Source organism: Lithobates pipiens, unplaced genomic scaffold (genome assembly GCF_037356315.1).
Source record: "Lithobates pipiens isolate NorthernLeopardFrog02 unplaced genomic scaffold, aLitPip1_a1.2 Scaffold_23, whole genome shotgun sequence".
Lineage (NCBI taxonomy): Eukaryota > Metazoa > Chordata > Amphibia > Anura > Ranidae > Lithobates > Lithobates pipiens.
Window position 1 is genome coordinate 63,138,552 of NW_027507785.1, and position 22,332 is coordinate 63,160,883.

The following is a 22,332-nucleotide window of genomic DNA, read 5'->3' on the forward strand; positions in this document are numbered from 1 at the left end:
GGCTTTTCCTCATTCGTGTCTGACAGACACGAGTAGAGGAGAGCTGATCGGCCGCTCTCCTGAATGGAGGGGTCTGTGCTGATTGTTTATCAGCACTGCCCGTCCCCCCCTCCCCCGTGGATGCCTGCCCAGGACCACCAGGGATGCCGCAAAACCACCAGGGATGCCCACAAAAGTACCCAAAAATGTATGCCACCCTTGAACACCAGGGAGATGGTAAGCAGTGCCCAAGCAGATGGCAATCAGTGGCCAGGCAGATAGCAATCAGTGCCCATCAGCAATTCCTGCAAGTGCCAGTGCCATCAGTGATGCCTATCAGTGCCATCTATCAGTGCCCATCAGTGCCGCTTATAAGTGCAACCCATAAGTACCCATCACTGCAGCCTTTCAGTGCCCATCAGTGTCACATATCAGTGCCCATAGGTGCCCACCAGTGCCACCCATGAGTGCCCATAAGTGTCGCCTTTTAGTGCCCGCCAGTGCCACCCATGAGTGCCCATCAGTGCTGTCTATCAATGCCCATCAGTGCTGCATATCAGTACCACCCATCAGTGTCGCCTATCAGTGCCCATCAGTGCCACCTCATCGGTTCTGCCTTATCAGTGCCCCTCAGTGCCGCCTTATCAGTGCCCATCACTAAAGGAGAAAACATACTTATTTACAACATTTTATAACTGAAACAAAAGAAATTTTTTTTTAGCAAAAAATAAAAAACACAGAGTTGATCAAATACCACCAAAAGAAAGCTATATTTGTGGGAACAAAATGATAAAAATTTCGTTTGGGTACAGTGTAGCATGACCACTCAATTAAACAGCCCTGAAAGCTGAAAATTGTCCTAGGAAGGCAGGGGGGTAAGTGCCTGGTATTGAAGTGGTTAAAGTTCCAGACATTTTTGTGTTTATTAAACATCAGCAACTACAAAAACTGTAGCTGCTGAATTTTAATACACAGTCACCTGTCCCAGGATCCAGCAATGTGGCTGCCCAAAAAATCGATTCGCCCCTTCTTCTCTCCCCGGCGCCAGCATTACAATTTGTGGGCACCACCAACAGACATGTTGGTGGGTTCATTGGCTTCTTTCTAAATTGCCCTTAGTATTTATGTGTATATAGTGCCTTGAAAAAAATATTCATACCCCTTGGAATTTTCCATATTTTGTCATGTTACAAACAAAAATGTAAATGTATTTTATTCGAATTATATGTGATAGACCAATACAAAGTGGCACATAATTGTGAAGTGGAAGTAAAATGATAAATGTTTTTCAAAATTGTTTACAAATAAGTATTTGAAAAATGTGGTGTGCATTTTTATTCAGCCCCCTTTACTCTGATGCCCCTAAATAAAATCTGATGACCTCAGAAGTCACCCAATTAGTTAATAAAGGCCACCTGTGTGTAATTTAATCTCAATATAAATACAGCAGTTCTGTGAAGTCCTCAGAGGTTTGTTAGAGAACCTTAGTGAACAAACCGCATCATGAAGACCAAGGAACATACAAGACAGGTCAGAGATGGAGTTGTGGAGAAGTATAAAGTAGGGACACACCATATTTTTGTTTTTTGAAACCCTCTATGGCAGTGATTCTCAACCAGGGTTCCTTGGAACCCTAGGATTCCCCCAGAGGTTGCTAGGGGTTCCTTCGGCATTGGGAAATTTCTGCCTCTCAGATAAATTCCCACTCACACCATTCATCTTTTTAGCTATCTGTAAGGAGGTAATTATTCCCAATGACCACAAGTGTAAGGACCATTCTTCCCACTGACCATCACACTAATGTATCATGAGTTGTAGATTTCTATTTTTTGGCAGGGGTTCCCCCGAGACCAAAGAACTATTTCAAGGGTTCCTCTGTGTTGAAAAGGTTGAGAAATGCTGCTGTATGGGATTTTGTCAGCAGCCAAACCAAAAAGAATTACTGTTTATATAGAAACTTTTTATTACAAAATTATTAAAATGACATAAGACCACACAAGGCCATATTCTGGCCTGAAAATCGTTATACAGATGTATACAAATGAACTTGATAATTTTCCAATATTACATATCTTTTTATGGGGTTTTGATATTCAGCAGATAGCTTGCTTGGGCATCATACATCCAACGCGTTTCTAGATTTATCAATTAATCTCTTCAGGGATAATCAGATGCCTCTAAGTATATCAAGCTATATTACCACTTCTCATAATGTCTGCTTATATCAACCTCCACTTGCCTGTGAACAGGGGTGATCTCATGCAAGGATCATAAATCTCCCTTGTCATGGAAAGAGGCTGATCATAAATGAACAAAGCCTATTTTTCACTGCTGTTTACTCCAGCCAAAGCTGTATACGTCTGTTCTTTAGCACACCTCAGTTGGTTGTGTCTGGAACACACCAGACAGGTCAGGGATAAAGTTGCGGAGAAGTTAAAAGCAAGGTTAGTTTATAAAAAAATATCCCAAGCTCTGAACATCACACGGAGCTCTGTTCAATCCATCATCCGATAATGAAAAGAGTATGACACAACTGCAAACCTACCAAGACATGGCCGTCCACCTAAACTGACGGGCCGGGCAAGGAGAGCATTCATCAGAGAAGCAGCCAAGAGGCCCATGGTAACTCTGGAGGAGCTGCAGAGATCCACAGCTCATGTCATGTACTCCACAAATCTGGCCTTTATGCTATGCATACTAGCTCATTATGCCTTTGCCTTGCAGGGTTTATTTTTATTTTTTATTTTGTTCAGGGTTAACTTCCTCTTTAACTGGAAGTGATTAATGGGTGCACTGCGGTCAGTGGGTTGTCTCAGAGCCAGCATGTCGTCAAAAGGCCTATTAACATATTTAAAGGTACCGTAGTGCCAGTGGAATCTGATAGTAGGTGGAGGTGTATGAATGAATGAGACCCAAGACTGGATTTTAGCTAACCTTACTGTGCAAGTTGAGCAGGTGCAAGGGGCAAATGTTTTAAGAGATGACAGTCACCACTCTTTGCTCACTGAAGGCTGAGAACTGAGTGATCAGTGGTCTTTGATCGCTCTGTTGTTTGTCTTAGATGCAGCTGGGGACAGATGTAACATTGGATCAATGCTCCATCCACCTGGGTAAGTATCCCTCCCTCAAATATCCCACCAAAAATGAAACCCCCCTGTCTCTAAACCGACACCCCAAAGCAAAAATATCTCCCAAAGCCAACACCCCCTCCCCCAATTACATTCCTAATTATGAAGAAAATCTCCCTTCATCCAATCAAACTCCCTGCCAGAAGCAAATCCCTGCCATTACCCACCCCCTTAAACTTCTCTACAAGAAACTCCCCCTTCTCCAAAAGCAAACCCACCCCCCTTTCCTTAACCCCCCACCAAAAGAAACACCCCCAGGTTGGAATTCTCACTTCCTCCTTCCCAAAACAGAAAATGTATGCCTCCCCACTTACCAGACCTCAGATTCAACACGGCACAGAAGTAGGAAAAACTTCTGCATCACCCAGTCTCCCTTCAGCTGTGTCATATGATACCTTGAGGAGGAGTCTAGGAGTACCCTCAACCGTGCACTGTCAATTGCCGGCATCTGAGACCTCACAGTAATTTCATGCTTTTCAGGGGGACCCCTTATTAAACTTAGGGGGTGGGGCACAATAGAAGGGGGTCTGGCTGCTACACTCCGAAACTCTGATTGCTTCTACTGTGCTGGTGCTGAGGCTAAAGAGCAGGGACACTGTCTGTGCATTTAGCCAGGATACTCGGGGGGGGGGGGGGGTTGAACACCCCTGACCCCCCCCCCCCCTTATCTACGTCCCTGCAACAAACCATAGGTCGACTGTGAAGGGGCTCAATTTGAGGACTAAAACTGTGGTGAGACTTTCCATCATGGTATAGCAATACCCCCGTGGGGTTGCTCCCTGTTTCAACATCCACACATCACGCTGCTGGTCAGACTTCCATTTTAGACACACTTTCTTCAGACGATGAACAGTCTTGTGCTTTTTTTTGTTTTTTTTATTCTGGGATTAAACTTGGATGGGGAAAAGGGACAAGGGATGCCCAGATGATGAATACTTCTCAAAGAAATAAATGTTGGTTGAGTCTAAATTTGACAGTCTCTTCTTCTGCACATCTCCTCCAGCACACTACTTGAGATCACTTACTTCACTTCACTGTCCAAATCTAGGTTCCTGTCACCATTTCAGGCCCGAATTCAGTCTGAATTTTTGGCTGAATTCGGACCTGAAATGGACCAGAAGACGCATAGGACTCAATTCACACCGGAGCCGCTCCGGAGATGTGTGAACCGACTCCATAAAGAGCTGGTCACAATTGCCCGACAAGCCAATTGGATGAGGAGAAATCCTGCATCCAATTTGCAATAGTGTGAACCCAGCCTGAAAGAAAGCCATAAGAAGTACAGTTTGCGATAAGCCATGTGGGGGACACAGCAAACATGTGTAAAACGTTGCTCTGGTCAGGTGAGACCAAAATTTAACTTTTTAGCCTAAAAGCAAAACGCTATGTGTAGCGATAAACTAACACTGCACATCACCCTGAACACACCATCCCCATTGTGAAACATGGTGGTGGCAGCTTTTCTTCAGCAGGGACAGGGAAGCTAGTCAGAGTTGATGGGAAGATGGATGGAGCCAAATACAGGGCAATCTAAACCTATTAATGTCTGAAAAAGACTTGAGACTGGGGCTGAGGTTCACCTTTCAGCAGGACAATGACCCTAAACATACATCCAGAACTACAATGGAATGATTTAGATCAAAGCATATTAATGTGTTAGAATGGTCCATTCAAAGTCCAGACCGAAATCCAATTTGGGAATCTGTGGCAAGACCTGTAAATTGCTGTTCACAGACGCTCTCCATCCAATCTGACAGCTTGAGATATTTTGCAAAGAAGAATGGGCAAAAATATTACTCTCTAGATGTGCAAAGCTGGTAGAGACATCACCAAAAAGACTTTCAGCTTTAAATGCAGCAAAAGGCGGTTCTATAAAGTATTGACTCAGGGGGGCTGAATACAAATGTACCCCACACTTTTCACATATTTATTTTTAAATAATTTTGAAAACCATTTATCATTTTCCTTCCACTTCACAATTATGTGCCACTTTGTGTTGGTCTATCCCATAAAATCCCAATAAAATAAATTTACGTTTTTGATCGTAACATGACAAAATGTGGAAAAATTCAAGGGGTATGAATACTTTATCAAGGCACTGTTTGTCCCAGCAGCTACAAAAAAAAGAGATTATTTAGACCCCTTTCACACCACACCGCCCATAGCGTGGGCGGTAAAACGCAGCTATTTTTAGCGCATTTCGGCCACTAGCAGGCGCTTTTACCCCCGCTAGCGGCCCGAGAAAGGGTTAAATCCACCGGCGAAAAATTTCAATGGGGAGCAGCGGTGGAGGAGCGGTAAACACACCGCTCCTTCACCGCTCCAAAGAAGCTGCTGGCAGGACTTTTCCCTGACGTCCTGCCAGCGCACCGCTGTAGTGTGAAAGCCCTCGGGCTTTCACACTACATACAATGGTGCAGCTTTTTTAGGGCGGATTGCAGGCACTATTTCTAACGCTATAGCGCCTGCAAAACGCCCTGGTGTGAAAGGGGTCTTAGGGAGGTGAGGGCGGAGGAGCTGGGTCAACACAGGCAGAATTAGACATTCCCAGAAGATGAGAGAGCTATGATGTACCAGGAGATGGGTGGCTGTGCTAGGGAATTTACTTTTCCTGAATTAGTTGAATTTACTATCAAGTTTAAAGGCACATTGCATATGAATAATAAATTGTTTTTTTAAAAGGAAAAATGCTGCAAGTACTTAAAAATGCTTGTTTTTTTCTGTGCTTTTACCTGAATTTTTTTTATGTTGGTGACAGGGCCTCTTTAGGTAGAGTGGTGGGGCCCATGTGTTGGATTTTGGTCAGTGTTATCCACCATACTATAAAATTCTAACCCATCCACGAGCTGTACCAAAGCGAACTTGGAAAGTTCTTTCTGTTGCTGCAACGAGTCTCTGGTGCCTCAACTCCACCACTGAACTCCGAGCAATCGTGATTGGTTGCTGTTGGAGACAAAAACAGTTAAACGTTCATCCACTTTCGTATACAAAGCTCAAGTTCCCTGCATCGCCAGAGCTCAAAAGATAAGGTTCTGTATAGTCTATAAAGGATTACTCTGAGATTATCACCTACTCCTGCACTTCATCCACTTGAAGGGACTGGGATTGTAGCTCCTCCCCAGAGTGTTGGCTTAGCGACAGTGCAACCACCGCAGCGCTCGTAATACACAACAAAGGGAAGAGCGGAGACACCGCGACATGTCCAGCATTATTATACTCGAACCCATGCCCGCAATGTAATAAAACTCTTTGTACTCTCGCGGCTGCCACTCCAAGCCCCCGTGGTGATAAAGTATTAATCTAGGCCGGGAATTAGACTCTCCTGCCAAGAAAAATTCTTTGCAACAAATACACTTCAAAAGCTTCGAGAGATGGAAAAAAAAAAAAAAGAATATCTTTATTTAGTGGGGGGAAAGGTGTTATTGACTGGTTAGACGGTTTGATGTTATCGTCTTGGGCAGCTATCAGGCCAGGCTGCAGACAGAATATCATGCAGAGTTCTCGGTTACAATGAAAAAAAATATATATAATTTTTTTAAAATTAGCTTTAATATGCCTCCACACTGGTGAATTGACGAGACCATAAAAAGGCAACTCTGAGCAAATTACTTAAAGTGAAACTAAACCATATCCTTATTCTCCAAAAATAACCCATACACATCCACTACTTAACCACTTACAGACCGTAAGATTTGCCTGCTTAATGACCAGGCCATTTTTTGCGATACGGCACTGCGTCGCTTTAACTGACAATTGCGTGGTTGTGCAATGCTGTACCCAAACAAAATTGATGTCCTTTTTTCTCCACAAATAGAGCTTTCTTTTGGTGGTATTTGATCACCTCTACGGTTTAATTTTTATCGCTATAATCAAAAAAAGAGCGACAATTTTGAAAAAAAAAAACAATATTTTTTACTTTTTGCTGTAATAAATATCCCCAAAAATGTTTTTAAAAATCAAATTTCTTCTTCAGATTTAGTCAATGTATATTCTTCTACATTAATTTGGTAAAAAAAATTGCAATAAGCGTATATTGATTCGTTTGCGCAAAAGTTATAGCGTCTACAAACTATGGGATAGATTTATGGCATTTTTATTTATTTTTCTTTTTTTTACTAGTAATGCCAGTAATCAGTGATTTTTAGTGATACTGCAATATTGCGGCGGACAGATCGAACACTTTTGACACATTTTGTGGGACCACTGACATTTATACAGCGAACAGTGCTATAAAAATGCACTGATTACTGTATACATGTCACTGGCACAAACAAATACTCTTACACACAAGTGTGATGTTTGGGTTATTAAGTGTTCAAAAGGATAATTTCTCAGGCCTTGCTGCCCTCCATGATAGGGGTACCCCAGCTTTGAAAAAGCCCCCATATGGTGGCATTTGGTCTAGGTGCGACAGTCTCCAGATGATAGAGGATAGGACATCATAACCACTGCTGGCTGACATGTTTTGAAGGGATACCTTCTTCCTCAGAGCAAGGTATCCCTTCAAAATGGGACAGCCAGCAGTGGTCATGATGTCCTCTCCTCTATCATCTGGAGACTGTCATACCTAGACCAATTGCCACCATTTGGAGGCTTTTTCAAAGCTAGGATACCTAGAGTTGCCACCTCATCCCTTTAAACCTGAACACATATGAATTACACAGGTTCTGAGGCTAATTTTATGCAGATAAGGCACCAAGTGAGTTTAATTATCACCTTAGTCAGCCACAGAAACTGTGCAATTAATATGTGTTCGGTTTTAAAGGGATGAGGTGGCAACCCTAAGGATACCCCTATCTTGGAGGGCAGCAAGGCCTGAGAAATTATCCTTTTGAACACTAAATTACCCAGACATCACACTTGTGTGTAAGAGTATTTGTTTGTTTGCTGCTATCAAGTCTGTCATAATGTACTAATATGCTATGCATACTAGCACATTATGGCATAACCCACCTGGGGGCCCTAAAACAAAAAATGATATAGAATTTACTACGGCTTTAAAGCTTGTAGGAGTTTTCATTCTACTCTGACTGTCCTATGAGGCTGCAGGATCCCTGACCCTCTGTCTGCACTGTGCTGATTGACCATGTGCCAATCACATGCACCCTCCCAAGAAAACAAAAGTACCTCCCTAGCAATGCACACCAAACTGAGCATGTGCAGAGTGACTCTAAAGGCTCTGTGTCCCCAGGAGATGGATTGAGGACAGTAAAAGGGGGGGGGGGGGGAATCAGAGAAGACAGGATTAAAGAGTGCTTTTACAAAATGCAGAGGATTAACCCCTTAGGTTCCACAGTGAGTATAACAAGCATGCTTTACTGCATATACAGACTGGTTTTACTGTTGTTGGCTAAGTAACACTTTTACATAGGTACATGGTTAGTCAGGTTGAAAAAAGACAGAAGTCCATCTAGTTCAACCAAAAAATATATATATATCATACAATCCCATATACCCAATCCTACACCCACAGTTGATCTAGAGGAAGGTGAAAAATCCCCCAGAAAAGTAGAATCCAATTTGCTACAGCAGGGGAATAAATTTCTCCCTGATCCCAGAGAGGCAATGGGATATTCCCTGGATCAACTTTACCTATAAATGTCAGTACCCAGTTATATTATGTACATTTAGGAATGAATCCAGGCCTTTCTTAAAGCAATCTACTGAGCTGGCCAGAACCACCTCTGGAGGGAGTCTATTCCACATTTTCACAGCTCTTACTGTGAAGAAACCTTTCCGTATTTGGAGATTATTATACACAATTTATATAGCGCCAACAGTTTACACAGCGCTTTACAGTGTATAGGGAGGGACAACACAATTACAGTACAGTTCAATACAAAATGTACAGGAGGGCCCTGCTCGTAGAGCTTACATTCTAAAGGGAGGGGGTGGTGGTACAAAAGGTAATAGCTGCAGAGAACGATTTGATGGGGGTGGAGATGAAATCCCTTTTCCTCTAGACGTAAAGAGTGCCCCCTTTGTCCTCAATATTGACTGTAAAGTGAATAACTCAACACCACGTTCACCATATGGACCCCTTATATATGTGTAGATGGTGATCATATCCCCCCTTAATCTCTTCTTCTCAAGAAAGAATAAATTCAGTTCCTCTAATCTTTCCTCATAGCTGAGCTCCTCCATGCCTCTTATCAGTTGGGTTGCCCTTCTCTGCACTTTCTCCAGTTCCCCGATATCCTTTTGGAGAACTGGTGCCCAAAACTGAACTGCATATTCCAGATGAGGTCTTACAAATGATTTGAACAGGGGCAAAATGATATCTCTCTCTCTGGACTCCATACCTCTCAATACAAGAAAGGACTTTGCTCGCTTTGGAAACCGCAGCTTGGCATTGCATGCTATTATTAAGCTTATGATCTACCAAAACTCCCAGATCCTTCTCCACTATGGATCCCCCCAGTTGTACTCCCCCTAGTATGTGTGATGTATGCATATTCTCATCCCCAAGTGCATAACTTTACATTTATCAACATTAAACCTCATCTGCCACATAGTCGCCTTAGTGCATTGAGGTCGGCTTGTAAATTGGAGACATCCTGTAAGGATGTTATTCCACTGCATAACTTGGTGTCATCTGCAAAGACAGAAATGTTACTTTTAATCCCAGACCCAATATCATTTATAAAGGTATTAAAAAGTAAGGATCCCAACACTGAACTTTAAGACCCCTTTCACACTGAAGGCGTTTGGCAGGCGCTATAGCGTTAAAAATAGCGCCTGCAATCCGCCCACAAACAGCTGCTCCATTGTCTCCAGTGTGAAAGCCCGAGGGTTTTCACACTGGAGCGGTGTGCTGGCAGGACATCAGGAAAAGTCCTGCCAGCAGCTTCTTTGGAGCGGTGCAGGAGCGATGTGTTTACCGCTCCTCCACGCTGCTCCCCATTGAAATCAATGGGAGAGCGTGGCTATACCGACAGCAAAATGCCGCTATTGCAGCACATTGCGGGTGGCTTTAACTCCTTCTCGGCTACTAGCGGGGGTTAAAAACGCTAGCGGCCGAAATGCGCCGCAAATCCGACCGTAAAACCCCCGCTAAAAATAGCGCCGTTTTACCGCTGACGCTATGGGCGGCTCGGTGTGAAAGGGCTCTAAGAAAAAGAAAATGGGAAAACAAGTGCCTTGCAATGTAACAATGCAAGGCACCATCCCCAAAAGCCTTCCCAGCATGGACACTACCCATAGCGATAAACAGAATGGAACAACCTCTGTGGGTAGTGTGAACCTGGGCCTCAGGCCGATTCTAACTACTTCAGTCAAGGATGTTTTAAAACTGCCTAAGGTCGTGAAATGGTTAAACTACTGAACCGTTACAGAAAATTCGAAGCTAGCTTCATAAACACCACTTTTTTTTAAAAGCTAAATATCGAACGTCAGCCTTTCATAAGGAGTCCCCGTGACCCGTGAATATGGTAGGCCAGAAGCCTTTACAAAATGGAGGCGCTCTCCTGCCTTAGTCTCCTCCACGTAGAGAAGGGTTCAGGTCTTCAAGCACCCGCCAGCCGGGCCTCTCTCACGCGGCGTGTCATTGTCTTGTAGATATGGCGGGGATAAGAATGCAGAAGAGCTGCAGGAAATTTACAGGTGATAGAGTTCAGCAGCTCTGTCAACAGCCAGGAAATGAAAGCGCGGGGGGAGAAGAAATGAAGATTTATGAAAAAGCTGAGAGTGTATTATGTGTGTGCTATTGATTTAAGACGATTGTGGTGCCAGAGTCCAAATAGCTTTCACTTGTTTGGGCCCATCCCTGACAAAAGCACTTTTTCATCTGTTGACAAGGCCTCGTCGCCATGGCAACAGAGAGCTGGTGATAAAGGCCTAGATATGTTTCGATAAGGCAGGTATAATAGAAGCCTTTTAGCAAAGTTCACGGATCTTTTTTTTTTCTGTTCTCATTTCCTCTTGTCTCACCATAAGACGTGTTTTATTTTTTTTTATTATTTTTTTTTTAGTTTAGACGTCCGTGCAATTTATGTAGAAAGCAGACTTCATTGTTTAACCCAAATTGTGCAAAATGGCCAATTTCTCCTAAAAATAAACAGTCAGTTCAGTCCCAAATGATATTTCAGGAGAGTTAAACTAAGGTTTTGTTATATCTGTAATGGACACGGGTGGCGGATTTGTTGTATTTAACTCAGGCTTTTACAGTGGTTATAAACCTCTCAAATGCAAAATGAGCAAAGCAAATCCCTCTATAGTGTGTACTTGGCTTAATCCAAAGCACCAAGTGTGGTTCTTCTCTGATCTCCTTGCTCTGCTATCTGCATGCATCACTTCTGAGTTCTGACAGCCAAAAATGTAGACTTTCTCAAGGAACCCTTGAAATAATTTTTAGGTCTTCCTTGAAATAATTTTTAGGTCTCAGGGAACCCCTGCTAAAACCAGTTTATTGAAGGCAAGTGGCAAAAACACCTTAATGCCCTGTACACACAACCAGTTTTCCCGTCAGAATAAACTCTGAAGGTTTTTCTGACGGAGTTCCGATGGAATTCCGCTGAAACTGTCTTGCGTATACACGATCACACCAAAGTCCGATTGTCAAGAACGTGGTGATGTACAACACGTATGACAGGACTAGAAAAAGGAAGTTCAATAGCTAGTAGGCAATAGCCAGTAGGCAATAGCCTCCGTCTCGTACTTGCTTCAGAGCATGCGTCGTTTTTTTGGACGTCGGAACGGCATACAGACGAGTGGTTTTCCCGATAGGAATTGGTTCCATCACAAATATTTAGTACATGTTCTATTTCTAGGTCCGTCAGAATTTTTGAAAAAAAAAGTCAAATGAGGCATACACACGATCGGAATATACGATGTAAAGCTTCCGTCTGACTTTTTCTGTCGGACATTCCGCTTCGCTCAGTATGCAAGAGGCCTTACATTGGTGGCCAGTGGAAAGAAAGATCCTCTAAGGCAGGGGGTCTCCAAACTACGGCCGTCCCGTTGTTCAGGAACTACAATTCACATCATGCCTAGTCATGTCTGTGAATGGCAGAGTTTTACAGTGCCTCATGGGACATGTAGTTCCCCAACAGCTGGAGGGCCGTAGTTTTGAGATCCCTGCTCCAAGGGCTAGTTCACACCAAATGCGTTCCAGTGCTTTTTTTCTGCATCCAAAATGCAGAGTAGTGGTTTAGTAGGTTACATTGGGGTTGATTTACTAAAGGGAAATCCACTCTGCACTACAAGTACACTTGAAAGTGCAGCCACTTATCACTGTACATCTGAGGGGAAACTCTGAAATTAGGGGAAGCTCTGCTGATTTTTTCATCCGATCATGTGCAAGCTAAAATGCTGTTTTTTTATTTTCTTTGCATGTCCCCCTCAGATCTACAGTGACTGCACTTGAAAGTGCACTTGTAGTGCAAAGTGGATTTGCCTTTCGTAAGTAACCCCCAATGTTTTCTATGGTATAGTTCACACCAGTGCTTGCAGTTCCAGTGCATTCCAGTTGCAGAAATAAAAGTTGAACATGCTGCATTTTTCCTGCACAGACCTGTACCGGAACGCAGTAAAATGCATTAAAACGCACCTAAATGCATCAAAAATGCACAGAACCCCACTATAGTTGAAAAAAACAGGAAAAAAGAAAGGAGTTTCTGGAATGTATGCAAAAGCATATCAAAAACACATCAAAAACACACTGGAAAGCATCAAAAACACGCATGCAGAAACTCATCCGGAATGGATCTGGAGGACGTTTTTGTGGCGTGAACTAGCCCTTAGGCCCGGTTTAAACTGCTGTGACTTAAAAACAGACATCCCAACACAACTTCGACGCAACTTGTATACAACTTCTTTAATAGAAGTCAATGAAAGTTGTGCTGAAGACGGACCAAAATTAGCGCAGGAACCTTTTTCGAAGTCGGAGCGACTCAAGTTCCATTGCACATAATGGGCCGTGACTGGTCATGCGACACGTGTTCCCAAATGTTGCACCAGTGTGAACTGGGCCTTACAGTGGTGGCCAGAATGCTACCCTTACAGATAGCTGAAAAGACCATTGATTTCCTGCAGCTATCTCTGCCAAGTCAAATGGCGTTGACCCCAGAACTATCAAAGCACATTGAGATGAGAGGTCAATAAGCCACAGGGACCCCTAGCAACCTATGGAGGAGCCCTAGGGTTCCATGGAACCTTGCCTGAGAATGGCTGGTCCCAATCTACTCCAAGCAACAACAATATGGGTGTGTGCGCTGAAGAAAAGTGTGGCATGCACTTTTTAAAAGCGCACTGCGCTGTGGCCATTAAAACTTGGGGAAAGTTTACATTGTGACCTTTCAATAAAGTTATTTTTAATAAAAATAAAGGTGCATTGGCACTGCTGTCATCCTAACACACATGTAATTGTGAATGAGTACTAATACAGAAGAGATATTAAAGTATTATTACCTGCCTCCTTGCACTGTACAGTTTTGGCAATTAACTCCTATGCATGTGCAGAAGTGTCATCATCTTGGCCCGGCCAATTAAAATGGCAGAAGATCGGAACCCAGTTTAGGTGATGCTTAAGCTCAGGCTCAGCTTACAGTTAAGGGTAAATGTTTAGAAAAAGGTTAAGTAACTTAAACCATGTGTAACTTAATTAGAAAAAATGCTCATCCAAATATGTGTGTGTATATATATATATATATATATATATATATATATATATAATTACTAATATTGCCTATGGTCTCCCAACAGCTGGTCTTTGCTTCATGTCAGAGATGCCTCCTCGATGACTGCTGATCTGGTAACTGTTGGGGTAATAAGGGGTAACAAGAAAAAGCTGGAGAGGTGGAAGAAGCACAGATCTGATGAATGAATAAAGCAGAAGCATGGAGATCCTTGCACTGCAGGGTACCAGATACAGCTTCCTCTCAAGGAAGAAGCAATACAGTAGTGATATCACCAAATCTCACCCCAAATCTGGTGAGTCTAGCAGTCAAAGTCAACATCAAAATGCCTTAATCGCATTTTGCAGAGATACAGCTATAAGGCTTGAGGTACAGGAGTACTTTGGCACATAAAGTGCATAGCTATTTTTCAGGAGAACTTCAAAGCAAAAGGTAGATCTTTCATGGTATTGCTCAAGCACAGTTAACATTTCTAGATGTTCCCTATATAACCTGGACTGTAGCTCATAACTGCTGTGGAACATCTTCCTTTGTTGCTGCTGTATTATCCTTTTGCAGTGTGGACAGGATTAAAACAATATTAAAGTGTTTTTTCCTCTGTAAGGTAAAGTCATAATGTGCTAGTATGCATCGCATACTAGCACATTATGTAAAACTTACTCTAAAACAAAGCTGTTCCAGTGCCATGATGTCAGCCTGCGGCCGCTTCCATCTTCACCCCTCTTGCTTCCAGGTTTGCATGCTCCAGCTCTGTCACTGGAGGATGACGTCACTCCCACGCATGCATGCGGGAGCCACGGTTCACGGCACAGGGCTCGGTAGGAACGGCACGGGAATGTCACTGGCTGCATGTAATATAAATGTAATTTAAATATGAATATATATAATAAAGGGCAGCAGTCATCTTTAAGGAGACCACTTTGCAATGCTCTCCTATGCAGTGTCTCCAGTATAGGAAGCAGCCACCTTGGCTGGGTCTGAGTGATGGTGATTGGCTGATGCAATGGAGCAAAAAGAAGGGTGGCTGCTGAAGAGAAGGAGAGGGGACAGTCTTAAAGCTGGAGAGATGTGAAAAAAGACGGAGCTGCTGACTGAACAAAAGCCTGCCATAGTTGATCACAATCCAAAAGGACCTGGGAGAAGCAAAGAGACTGCTCATTGCATAAGATCTTGCCGCCGAAGTTGGTGTATGATCAGTCTGTACTAGACAGAACTTCCACCACTTGTAAGGAAGAAAAAAGAGGGACTCTCTCAGCAGGATTGAAGAAGAGAGATCACAGCAACTTGTATCCTTATCTGACTTAAACATGGGTTTTACTCAATCAAATCATGTGTCTGGAGATCTAGAAGAGGGTGTCCTGGGTCTGGTAGGAGGCAAACGTCATAAAAGATAATCTGTTGTCTGCTGGGAACTTTCTTTAAGGGCCCCAAATTTGCCAGCCAACTTTTTTTTCAGGCCAAGCTATGCCAGGTGTGTCAATAGGTGTTGGGTGAGTGAGGTGTGTCATCTTCAGGATTTAGAGGCAGTTCCTCTGTCAGAACACAAAGTCACAGCAGGGGAGATTTAACATTGCTTCGGTTGAACGAAAAAAAAACTTGTACCTAGCCTAAGGGTGGCATTCCGACTACCACTGTAAGCCCCTGTACACACGGTCGGAGATGTCGACAACCAAATCCGTCGGATCTTGTCCGAAACTGTTGCATACACACGGTCGGACTAAGTTGTCGAAAAATCCAATCATTCAGAACGTGATGACGTAATTTCGTTACGATGGGACTACGTTCAGGCTAGTAGCCAATAGCTTTGATGTAGGAATTTGATCTGAGCATGCGTGGCACTTGGTCCGATCAAAATTCTCTACACATGATCGGAGTATGTCCGATCAAACTAATTGGTCGGGAAATATTTCCAACATGTTGGAAAATTGGGTCCGACGGATCTTCGGACGGAATCAGTCCGATGCATACCACACACAGTCGGATTATCCGACGACACGGTCCGATAGGACACATTCCGACGGTTTCCCTGACCGTGTGTACAAGGGCTAAGGGTTATTCCCATTGACCACAATTGTAAGTGCCATTTTATTCCTTGACCTCTGATGCGTCGGTTTTAGTAAGGGTTCTCAGAGACCTGAAAAACATTTTAGTGGTTCCTCTGGGGTAAAAAGTTTGAGAAAGGTCACCTAAAACAATAAAAGATTTTGCGTTTCGGGTCCACAAAAAAAGAAAAATACAATATCCTCAGGAAAGCAAAATATATTTCAGGAATTTTAGCAACTTTTTGCTGGCTATTGGAGTTTTTATTACAGTTCCAGCATCTCTTAAAATGTGAAGAACCTTTAAAGATATCTCATCAAAGTACACCTTTCAAACTCAGCTTCCTAAAGTATGAATACCGAGTTTAACTAAAGGAAACCTGATTTAAAACAACCTTCTCCGACCCCGGGACCTTCAAAAAAGTCTCACAGTCTGTACATTAGTCCTTTCAAAGAGGAGGTGAGCCAATTAGAGGTTGAGGGTGAGGAGCATTCTGGGAAAATCTGACTACCAACTTTACTTACTTGGTGTGGTGCAAAGAAAGGAAATAGGAAATCATGAAAATTTAATGTGCTATTGTGTTACTTTTCACTGACACATCATTAGCATTTTTCACAGCGAACTTACAAATAGATCATACATTTTCCCACTCTCGTTTGGTTGTATTATGAGTACATTTTCACAGCTGAAGCTTGAAAATGTATAGGATTTTTAAAACATATATGGAGCAGGTGAGATCACGCTGGATTTTATTTTGAAAAGTCTGTATAAATTAATCTTGGCATAATACAGATGGCAGCCCTACAGGGGCAAAGACAGCTGCATGACCTCCTTCAAACCTTATCTGCAGGTGACCGATAAACAGATGTTTTCGACTTTTTTGAATATTATTATTTTTGTGCAACCAACAGAATTTTGAGAACTGCAGCGGGACATTTTTGAAACTCATACAGGCGGAATTACAGACATTCAATGCAGTTGAAAATACATCATTCTTAAAGTTTCCTATCTGGAATATTCTATGAAGCAATTGCGCAATTGTGCGTTAAAATATGTAGCGTTACCCCCGTAGGAGCTACTAAGGAGATGTCAAGATCCATTTCCCAGTAGTTTCCTCGCAGCCAAGCACAAGTCAATCACTCTTTAAAATCATTAACCAATTTAGGGTTATACTTTTATGATGCTATAATGAGAACTTGGAAGGGTAGTTGGTAATGGTAGGATATTCCAGTAACCCTAATGCCCCGTACACACGATCGGACTATCCGGCGGACTTGGTCTCTCCCAAAAGTCCGGCGGACTTAGAAAGAACTTTTGACTCAAAATTGTCCGCCAGACTCGGCAGTCCGACGGACAATCCGCCCGTCTGTGTGCTAGTCCGCTGGACTTTTGAAATGAACGGACTTGCCCACACACGGAGTAAAGTCCACGTGTGCCCTCCGGCCCCCCACCGCAAAGCACCTTGTCCCATGTTGATGAGGACAAGGACCTCTTCCCGACAACCCTGGCCGTTGGTTGTCGGGGTCTGCGGCGGGGGGCTTATCGGAATCCCCAAAAGTTTTTTCCCCCAAAGTCCGGCGGACTTAGAAAGAACTTTTGACTCAAAATTGTCCGCCAGACTCGGCAGTCCAGCGGACAATCCGCCCATCTGTGTGCTAGTCCGCTGGACTTTTGAAATGAGCGGACTTGCCCACACACGGAGTAAAGTCCGTGTGTGCCCTCCGGCCCCCCCACCCCAAAGCACCTTGTCCCCATGTTGATGAGAACAAGGACCTCTTCCCGACAACCCTGGCCGTTGTTTGTCGGGGTCTGCGAGCGGGGGGCTTATCGGAATCCACAAATGTTTTTTCCCAAAAAGTCCGGAGGACTTAAAAAGAAGTTTTGACTCAAAATTGTCCGCCGGACTGTGCCCATATGTGTGCTAGTCCGCCGGACTTTTGAAATGAATGGACTTGCCCACACACGGAATAAAGTCCGTGTGTGCCCTCCGGCCCCACCACCCCAAAGCACCTTGTCCCCATGTTGATGAGGACAAGGGCCTCTTCCCCAACAACTCTGACAGTTGGTTGTCGGGGTCTGTGGGCGGGGGGCTTATCGGAATCCGGGAGCCCCCTTTAATAAGGGGGCCTCCAGATACCGGCCACCCACCCTATGTGAATGAGTATGGGGTACAATGTACCCCTACCCATTCACCTGGCGGAATAAAGTGTAAATAAAAAAACACAACACAAGTTTTTTAAATAATTTATTAGACCGCTCCAGTGGTCTTCTTCCGTCTTGGGGGGGGGGGGGTCTTCTCTTCTTCCGTCTTGATGGGGTCTTCTCCGTGTGTACGCGGCATTAGTAACAATTTGAGGACAATGAACTTTCTCTTGTAGAACTGTGAGCCAAGTCCTTGCACAAATAAATTATGGACTGAGCTTTGTATTAGCAACTTGAAGAGAATATTTTTTCTCTTGGACATCCAAGTAAAGTCCTTTCACTATGAATTAAACAGACTGAGCTCTTCAGGACACAGGACACAATGTCCATTAAACCCACTGACTTTATCATAAGAGGGATGGCAACAGCACACAATCTCAAGGATCTCTCTCACCAGCCTGTACTCACTAATGTCCTTGGACAATTAGTTGCCGCCTTCCAATATCCTCCAGGCACTTTAAGACTTATGCCTCGTACACACGATCGGACTTTCTGACAACAAAACCATGTCATTTTGTTCGAAGGGTATTGGCTCCAACTTGTCTTGCATACACACGGTCACACAAATGTTGGCCAACAATTACAAATGTAGTGACATACAGGACATATGGAAAGCCGATGTGATATCTCCATTAAGAGCACTAGTTTTACAAGACCGAGCGCTTCGTTGATTCCGAGCATGCGTGTTTGTACATTGGACTTTTGTCCAACGGACTTGTGTACACACAATTGGAAAGTCCAACAACACACATTTGTTGGCGGAAAATTTGAGAACATGCTAGCCAACATTTGTTGGTGGAAAGCCTGACAACAGTTGTCCGATGGAGCATACACAAGGTCAGATTTTCCGCCAACAGCCTGACATCCAACATGTCCCTTCGGAAGATCCGATCGTGTATATGGGGCACAAGTGACATCACTGCTCTCCAAATATAAGTTCTATGGTATAGAAGTGACATCACTACTCTCCATATATGTTCTATTGTATAGCAATGACATCACTTCCTTCCAAATATAGGTTCTATTTTATAGGAATGAAATCACCACCCTCTAAGTGGATGTTTTATAATACAGGAGTTGTTACAGGAGTCTCCAGATGTAAGTTTTATATTATAGTGGTAACATCACTACTTTCAAAATATACGTACTATGATGCAGGAATAACATCACCGCCTTCCAAATACAAAATCTATTTTTTTAAGGATTGACATCGCTGCTCTCCAAATATAAGTTCTGCTATATAGGAGTGACATCACCGTATTTCAAATATAAGTTCTGTTTTCTAGGAGTGACATCACTGCTCTTCAGTTATAAGCTCTATGTTACTGGAGTGACATCACCACTCTCCAAATATAAGTTCTGTTGTATAGGAGTGACATAACTGCTTTTCAAATATGAGTTATATTTTATAGAATTGACATCACCACCCTCTAAGTAGGAGTTTGTTGTTACAGGAGTGACATCACCTCTCTCCCAACATAAGCTTTATATTGTAGGAGTGACATCACCACCCTCTAATTAGAAGTTCGTTGCTGCAGGAGTGACATCACCGTCACCGCTCTCCAAACATACGCTTTATATTGTAGGAATAACATCACCACCCTCTATGTAGAAGTTCGCTGTTACAGGAGTGACATCACCGCTCTCCAAACAACTAAGTTCATTGTTTTAGTATTGACATTGTTGCTCTCCAAATGTAAGATCTATATTATAGGAGTGACATCACCGCCCCCTATGTAGAAATTCGATGTTACAGAGGTGACATTACCGCTCTCCTAACATAAGCTTCATATTATAGGAGTGACATCACCACCCTCTAAGTAGGAGTTTGTTGTTACAGGAGTGACATCACCGCTCTCCAAACATAAGCTTTATATTGTAGGAGTGACATCACCACCCTCTATGTAGAAGTTCGTTGTTACAGGAGTGACATCACCGCTCTCCAAACAACTAATGCCCTGTACACACGTCTGGACTTTCCAGCAGAAAAGGTCAGACGGAATCATTCAGTAGACTTGTGCACAACGGAAAATTTTGTTTAGTTTCGGTTTGTTGTCATTTGTAAAATACATCATTTCGTTCTGTTATATTCGTTATGTTACGTTAATACGTTTTTGGATAATTCGTTATTATTCATAGAGTGTCTAATTCATTCGTTCGTAATCGTTGAAATTCGCTATTTATGTATGTATAGACATTCGTGATAATGATTCGTAGTTTGGAAAGTCGTTTAACACACACAATGACAACATCTCTTCTCCTCGGCTCAAATACAATACAACACCCTTCTAACTCAGTTCTCAGGAATGCACTTTGCCAGTAATCCATCCTCCGGCACAAAATTAATTAGCTGATTGGACTATAATATTTACTTTGAGCTGACCTTTTGTTTCATTAGATCTTTAAAGAATTACCGAATCATGTCAAATTCATTTCGTTATATTTCTTTCGTATTCGTGGTAATTCATTATTTTTTTATTCGGACATTCGGATGCATCCGAATGTCCGAAAGATGCAAAATTCGGCTGAATTTAGATTCGTTACTAAACGAATTGCACAAGCCTATCATTCAGTCCGTTTCGGCGGAACTCCGTCGGAACTCCGTTGAAAAGTCCTTCAGAGTTCAGTCTGACGAGAAATCCGCTTGTGTGTACGTGGCATTAGTTAATTTTTTTAGCATTGACATTGTTGCTCTCCAAATGTAAGTTCTATATTATAGGAGTGACATCAACACCCTCTATGTAGAAGTTTGTTGTTACAGGAGTGACATCACCACTCTTCAAATAACTAAGTTTATTTTTTTCGCATTGACATTGTTGCTTTCCAAATGTAAGTTCTATATTATAGGAGTGACATCACCACCCTTTAAGTAGGAATTTGTTGTTACAGGAGTGACATCACTGCTCTCCAAACATAAGCTTTATATTGTAGGAGTGACATCACCACCCTCTATGTAGAAGTTCGTTGTTACAGGAGTGACATCACCACTCTCCAAACAATTAATGCCCTGTACACACGTCTGGACTTTCTGGCAGAAAAGGTCCAACGGAATCATTCAGTCCGTTTCGGCAGAACTCCGTTGAAAAGGTCCTTCAGAGTTCAGTCCGACGAGAAGTCCGCTCATGTGTACGCGCCATCAGTTCACTTTTTTAGCATTGACATTGTTGCTCTCTAAATGTAAGTTCTATATTATAGGAGTGACATCAACACTCTCCATGTAGAAGTTTGTTGTTACAGGATTGACATTACCACTCTCCAAACATAAGCTTTATATTATGGGAGTGACATCACCACCCTCTAATTAGAAGTTCGTTGTTACAGGAGTGACATCATCGCTCTCTAAACATAAGCTTTATATTGTAGGAGTGACATCATCACCCTCTATGTAGAAGTTTGTTGTTATAGGAGTGACATCACCGCTCTCCAAACACTAGCTTTATATTATGGGAGTGACATCACCACCCTCTAATTAGAAGTTCGTTATTACAGGAGTGACATCATCGCTCTCTAAACATAAGCTTTATATTGTAGGAGTGACATCACCACCCTCTATGTAGAAGTTTGTTGTTATAGGAGTGACATCACCGCTCTCCAAACAACTAAGTTAATTGTTTTAGCATTGACATTGTTGCTCTCCAAATGTAAGTTCTATTTTATAGGAGTGACATCACTGCCCTCCAAAGATAAGTTCTGTGTTATTAGAGTGACATCATCGCCCTCCAGTATTTTGCTTTCCAAATGTTAGCTCTTCGGAGGGCCATCCTTTAAATCTAACTTCTATTTTTCAGAAAGAGAAACAAATCCTCTCCTAATGGTTAACATTGTATGTCCCATTATATAGTTTAATATATAGACTATAAGTCCAGCCACATCCCCTGCCCCCTCATTTTACTGCGCCTATTTATAACCTCAGCCGTCTGGACGTATTTGTCACCGGCTTGTGAACACGACCTTGTTTTTTTTTTGAGCTGTCACTTTGTGTCCTGCCCTCCTTCGGAGACACTTGGAATCCTCTTCCCTCCTCGCTACCCTCTCCATCTATTATACAGAATTTTAAAAGCCTCCTTACTTTCTATCTAATGCACATTCTTGTTTTCTCCATTTTAAAAAAAATAAATAAAAAACACATGTAAAGATGGAGAATAATCCTTTGTCTAGGCTAAACCAGAAATCCGCCTTTCGGAAAAACTGCCCCGTAAAACTGCCCCGTAAAACTGCGTACGCACCCGGAAAAGCTTCAACCCTAATTATCTGTTCATATAAAGACAGTGTTCTGCATTGTTCTACCTGTCTGATCCTCTCCTATGAATGATTTCTTTTTTTTTTCATTTTACATCTCCGTTTTTTTT